Below are 6,510 nucleotides of genomic sequence, written 5' to 3'. Positions count from 1 at the left end.
TCCTTATCTAAATAATAAGATGAGGATTACTTCTAGATTTTCTTGATTTTATTGAAAATTAACATATATAGTTATATTCCTTTATAATCTAGTCATAGTTTGTACGTAGAATACAACGAAAATACAGTGCAACAACTCATTTGTCGTCTGTAGCTGAGTGACAGTATATCCAGAATTTATGCAATTTGTAAATGCTTAAATTCGCCAAATACTACTACGGTTATAGTAATATTGTACCTCTTGTGATCTTCTTGCATTGATTTAAAGTTGAACTTGACTGAATCTAAAGTAACAAAATAATGATGAATTCGATTGTAATCACAGAATCTAGAGAATATCACGTTTTATAAAACTCAATAATATTCTATATCAAGTAGAAAAATATATTGACATCATTATGTAGCGAAACTTGAACCAAAACCAGTAAAAAACAACAATTTTATCAATATCCGTAGTAGAATGGATGTTATTTGATTTAAAAAGTCGTTCTCAACAATAATTAATTATTTGATTAGTAAAAACGGAAGGGGTACGGAAGTATCATAATTGACATATGCAACAAACTTACTTTGCATTAAATGGAATATTTTATTAAAGGATGATTATTGTTCAAAAGTTAAATATTTCATGTTACTTTCTAATGAAATATATATGCATATTAATTGAATAAAAACACAAGTGACATTATAGTTTTTCGCGTGTTGAACGTACTTTTAAGTGAATTTATCCATAATGGTGGAAAGTATGCAAAACCTTAAATGAATTAAGGTATGATCCACCTAATGCATTACTTCCATGTTGAAGAGTATTCAAATAGGCTAGAACTACTGTCAACTGCATTGTAACTGAGGGGCGTGGGTTCAAGCCCCAGAAGCGGTAACTTTTTTTTCTTTTCTTTTTTTTTTTCTTTGAACATTATTTCTGTCTCTCATATCACTCTTGAAAGGAAAAAAAGTGTTTCATTTTAATTATGAAATTATTATTTGGTATTTATTGGCTTTTTTTATCAAATATGGTACCTGATATTTTCAAAGTATAATAAAATAAAAACTAAACGGTAAAAGTACTTTATATTTGACAAGCGCAACAAATATGCTTTTAAAAAAATTTATGCAAACTTTGAAAACAGCCCCTGATTTGAGTAAATTTGAGGATTATTTTGAATAAGGCCCTCAAAGTAAAAAAAATGATCAAACAAGTACTTAAAATGGGTGGGGTAGGGTAGCATTTATATACATATTTCAAACATTTTGAGTAGAAACAATAATTTTGCAGGGTCATTTGTTAGCTGAATGATATTATTTGTTTCTCAAAAATGTTCTATGGGAAAACATTTTTTCATTTTGATTATAAAATAGAATATTTATAGTTTCTCATTTCTGAAAAAGAGCCCTTCTAATAGCCAAGTTTTACTTTAAAAAATCTCCATAACTCGTAAAACATGCGGTAAACTTTGTTTAAATTTTGCATTCTTGTGTCTTAAAGGTACATGTATATAACTGACCTATGTTGTCAATTTCATAGTTCCTTATAGTGCCCATTAGGGGGCTCATACCTTAAGTATACCTTTGTGTAATTTTTATCTAGCTTGTTGATACATATTCTAATGAGAACTAGTTCTATAAATGTGCAATAGGGAAACAAGTTTATTTCGTCATCTCGTCATTCTTCGGCATGCGTTGAAAACAATAGGTTTGTGAAAGAAAAAACGACCATTTATATTCTGAAGAATTCTATATCAAAATATATAAAACAATAAAATGCAAAATTGTTTTCTCGTAGGAGATACCACGCGTCAGCTTTCAAGGGAATAACCCGACAGTTTCCAATTGAAGGTTGCAATGAAAAACCGCCGTATGTACACTTAACAAAAGTTACAAAATTGAAACTTTCACTACATTTATAGCAAAATGTTGGCTTCTCAGCATGACTAATAGTACAGTTAAGATAATATACTAAAATTGGCTGGGTTGTTTTATTCTTGATCGCATATCAATTTCATTTTATTATATTAAGCTTTATAGCAATCTCGAAGAGCAAAGCGAGCATTACGGTAACGTGAGTATGTTCAGAAATGTTGGTTTTGAAAACTATTACCGGCAGTACAGCAAAATAATGGTTAATATGTTTGTATGCTCTTCATCAGAGGCTATTTTGGTTCCTTGGGTTGTTATATTTGAAGCACGTTAAAAATCCGTAACAGCAAATTACCTGCATTATCTTTATGTAAGTTTGCCGTGAAACAGTTTTTCTGGTTTCCTGTATCATTTTGGTTCCCACATCCTAATTGACATTCGGAAAACCTTGTTTATTACCATCAATCCTTATTTAAGTTCCGCGATGGTACATTTCCCAAAATAAGACTCTGCGCGTTCACGATCTTTTCATGAATACGAAAACTTTGACTGATTAAAGTATATGGAACAATTTATGATAACTTATAGGCAAAATAATTGTCATTTTAACGCAACTTAATTATGAAATATAAAATAAATAGCTCCGGGTCAATATCAACTTCCGGTAGGCTTGTTTCACCATGTCCTTTTCTCGAATTGAAATTATAGGCTGACGTGTAGACGTGAAGTAAAATTGTGAAGCCGGTGGTAAATAAATATAAAGTTATGTATAATAAATTTTGTCCGAGAGCCCGATTTGAGGCTTGCCGGTGCTAGGGGGCGTGAGGGTTGTTGCACTTATTCATTATCCCTCATGTACAGACTCAATCAAACCGAGTCTGCATTTCTTATGTTATTTTGTTGTGATTAATGTTTTCGAGGGATCACTTTGTTTCCAGAATTTTGTCTTATTTATATTTAGATCAACGATACTTTGGCCAATGGTTTCCTGCATCTATGTGATAATGAAAATATACAGACATACAATACAGGTGGTAATTTTAAGTTCAATGATTGGATCAAGTAAAGAGTAGTTATAAAAAAATTAATATTGCAATATGCTTTTGTCCCGATTTAAACCTTTCTATGCATATCACACCATTTCGACTATGCAACCTGTAATGTTTTTTCTAGGAAAGAGTGAAACGTTCATCAGTGACGAGATGTTTGTTTAATGATGAGAAAGAGAACAAAGAATTTTCAAGGCCACCATATTTATGAATGGGTACCACAGATAATCTCAATATAGAAGTTTTTTTTTTCCAAAAATTAATTTATGAAATAACAATCGATTTCATATGATAATTTTTAAGATGTAGCCTCTGTTTTTTTTCAAAAGTATTTATTGGTCTTATAAAAAAAAAAAAACACTTGTGAAAAGTGTATACCACAACGTATATTTAGTTCTACAGGTACTGCAAGATATAAATTCCCTTTACTAATAGTACATCTTGGAGAAAACAAGACAATAAATGAAGTATTTCATGAGATAAGGATTATGTGAACATTGGGTCACATTAAAAATGTATTGTAAATCGTCTTGTCTGTAAATATTATAAACTTTGTAACATAGAAACGCACGTGTACTTTTCGTTATAGCCGAATAAGAGAAAAGAGTGGAAAAATAATCAGTAACATGTCTGCATTAAACATTAGTTCCAGTAGATAGTCAAAGAATTCTAGAAATCATACACGTGTAAAAGTCAAGCTCTTTTATTTTTGTTGTGACCTTCAACTTCGCCTGGTTGTTCTCTCACAGTTGATATTACCCTGATGAATAATGAGTATATTGTGTTATAGTAAGAACAATAAATATATATGCTCAATGATACAAATCACCTCATACACGGATTGCAGGGACTTCAAAGGAATATATAGATATTTTAACTACATTGTCATTATACATGTACGTGTAAAATATAATATAATTACTCAAGAATAAATATGTAATTACTAGTCTAGTAAAAATAAAATATGACCCAGAACTAATTGCAAAAGTTTTGAATCTTTGTTCATTGAATAGGTCTGGTATATGTATATGTCAGAAAAAAAGTTGCACATATAACTCTGTGCACAACTTTTTTTACAAGCGTTCAAAGTTCACGAATTTAAACTTTATATTTTAAGACCCGAACAGTACACCATACACGCAGTATTTTCCTATGACGTAACAATTTTACGTAGGCACGCGCGTCATTGAAAACTTGTCATATGATTTCGTAAACTTCCGTCGAAAAATAAATATCATTTTTCATCAACAATAGCGTTTGGATGGCAAAGGTAAGCTTGTTTCGTGTATTTTACATTTACTTTTATCATTTATGCCTTTTTACTTTCACAATAAGTGCCATAGTTTTTAATATTTTTGGAAATAAACAGCAAACCAATATCACCAGTAAATGTTAATATTTGATTTTATTCTATTCCTAAAATGAACGATATATATATATTTGTAAGAAAACGATGTTAATAAGACATATTTAATATGAAAACTTTGTATTTTCGACATTATATTGTTACTTTCAGTTTGAAATGAACAAATTTCACGATTTTTTAATCTACGGAAGACAAAACGGGACATATACGTCGTGAATATGCATTATTTTATTATAACAAGGTATTTTTATTGTACTGGTCGGGGACCATCAAACGAACACTTTTTGAACAATTTTCCGTACAAATTTCATATTTCTAGCCTAGAGACCTTAAAAGTTGACACAGTTCAGCTAGGTTCTTCTCCTAACTAATAAACTAGTTCGTTTATTTCTGATTGTTTTGACACTTATATCTGAGGCTCCTCAAGGAGGGTATCAAAATTACCTAAATTGTCTACACTACAGTACCATGTGTCCGGACAGATATGTACATCACGTGATTTAATTCAGATAAAAGCTTGGGTGTTTTGATTTTAGATTTTTAACATGAATATACAGTATTTCAGCAACAAATGCTAAAGTTTTGGATATTCTATTGTTTACTCTGCAAATGATTATAGCTAGTATATGAGGGTCAGGCAATGCTTTCTTTGACCCCCAAATTTCAACGTCAACATTCTAGAAATAGACAATAAAAATATTACCATTTACGTAGGTTGAAATAAATTTATTTACTTAATTTTAGAAGAAACATGCATTTATTGTTGATGAAAAAAGTGACTGACAACCACTGAACAAAGAAAATACTAAATAAAGCATTTTCGGGCCGTCCGGGTTTGGTGGTTGTCTTGTTTTGGTGGTCCCAAACCAGTTTATAAAACAATATTCGGATTTACATGTACGTATATATAAATTATATTTAGATATATATTTGCATTATTAAACATGTAAATGTACATAAATAAAATCAATACTTAATTTCAGATAGGATATCCATGATTTACACACCAATGGTCATATGATGATTATCTAATGTTCAGCTGTCTCTTGTATCAAGGTGAGTCATACTTTAAGTATTATCTATGCACAATTTCTATCTATAATATATGAACAATGTTTGTTTTAACTTGTCTTTTTTTAAATATGCTATTATGTGAAATGGACCACACCAGTAGCTCTTCATAGGAAATTTGCAAAATCGCTCCCGAGCTTTCATACTACATGATTGCCCGGAACCACCTTCCTCGGTCTGTTGTGATTGTATAACTTACTGATTTAATATTCTAAAAATGCAAAGTATAACATAGTACGGATATTTTTGTTATTGCCTACATTTAACACCTATGGAAAGTAATGCCGAATATTCAAATTGGCATTGGCCAAATGACGTCACGCTTTATTAATTAAAGTGGAAAAATGAAATGAACGATTATGTCATTTGAGTATCGGTTCATGCAAAATATCCTTGTTTCTTTTAAATACAAAGTTAATATGCTAATATAAATATATGCTAAATTCATACATGATTTCTCACAAAATATGTCTTTTATTTCTATAGATGATACAAGCCACATTACCAAACCATGCTGATGGAACAAACAACGATATGAAGGGCGTTGCATTTCGGTATGTTTATACTGACTACTGTATATTAAATAAATAAAATCTCATGACAATTTCTCTGTAAATATACACATGCTTGCCATTAAGTTTTCGGACCAAGGTTTAATGTATGTTAAATGCAGGGAAAAAACATAGGCTATTTAAGGTAGGCTGAAATAAATGCATATTTTATACTGAATATTTCAGAAACCCGTTGTGCATTTCTGATTTCGGGATCTACAAGTAAATATCAACATGGCAACAGGTATATTTTGTTTTTACCAATGTCAGATGGTTTATACATTCATCATGTTCCCATGTGTCGATATATTGGTCTGAATAGTAAGAAAATCAATACACAAACATATATAAAATAATATATTTCATAAACACGGCATGGAAATGCAAAGATACCAAACAAAAACGGAATAAAGAACAACGCACTTAGACGAAATCGAACCAGTAAAACCATGGCAACCACCTTTTGAATGTACATTAAACACGAAACCAACAACTATACCAAAATTTAGAATCGTTCAAGGACAAAAAAATGGCTAGCCAAAAAGTTTACACCTGAATTAAATTGCACACAAATGATAAATGAAATGACAGTAGAAGAACCACTATCACCATTACCG

The 6,510-nt window shown here is 30.6% G+C and overlaps 1 long non-coding RNA gene across 1 annotated transcript; it reads left to right on the top strand.

Annotated features, from left to right (window-relative positions):
- Positions 1-5,252: 5,252 nt before the first annotated feature.
- Positions 5,253-6,155, top strand: LOC132727035 (uncharacterized). The gene is made up of 3 exons (XR_009625282.1): positions 5,253-5,327; positions 5,829-5,896; positions 6,080-6,155. It is a non-coding gene; the product is annotated as an uncharacterized LOC132727035 (long non-coding RNA).
- Positions 6,156-6,510: the final 355 nt, after the last annotated feature.

Source organism: Ruditapes philippinarum, unplaced genomic scaffold (assembly GCF_026571515.1).
Source record: "Ruditapes philippinarum isolate M1 unplaced genomic scaffold, ASM2657151v2 ctg7991_1_1_1_1, whole genome shotgun sequence".
Taxonomy (NCBI): Eukaryota; Metazoa; Mollusca; class Bivalvia; order Venerida; family Veneridae; genus Ruditapes; species Ruditapes philippinarum.
Note: the sequence above shows the minus strand (reverse complement) of the source record. Positions and strands in the feature narration are given on the sequence as shown.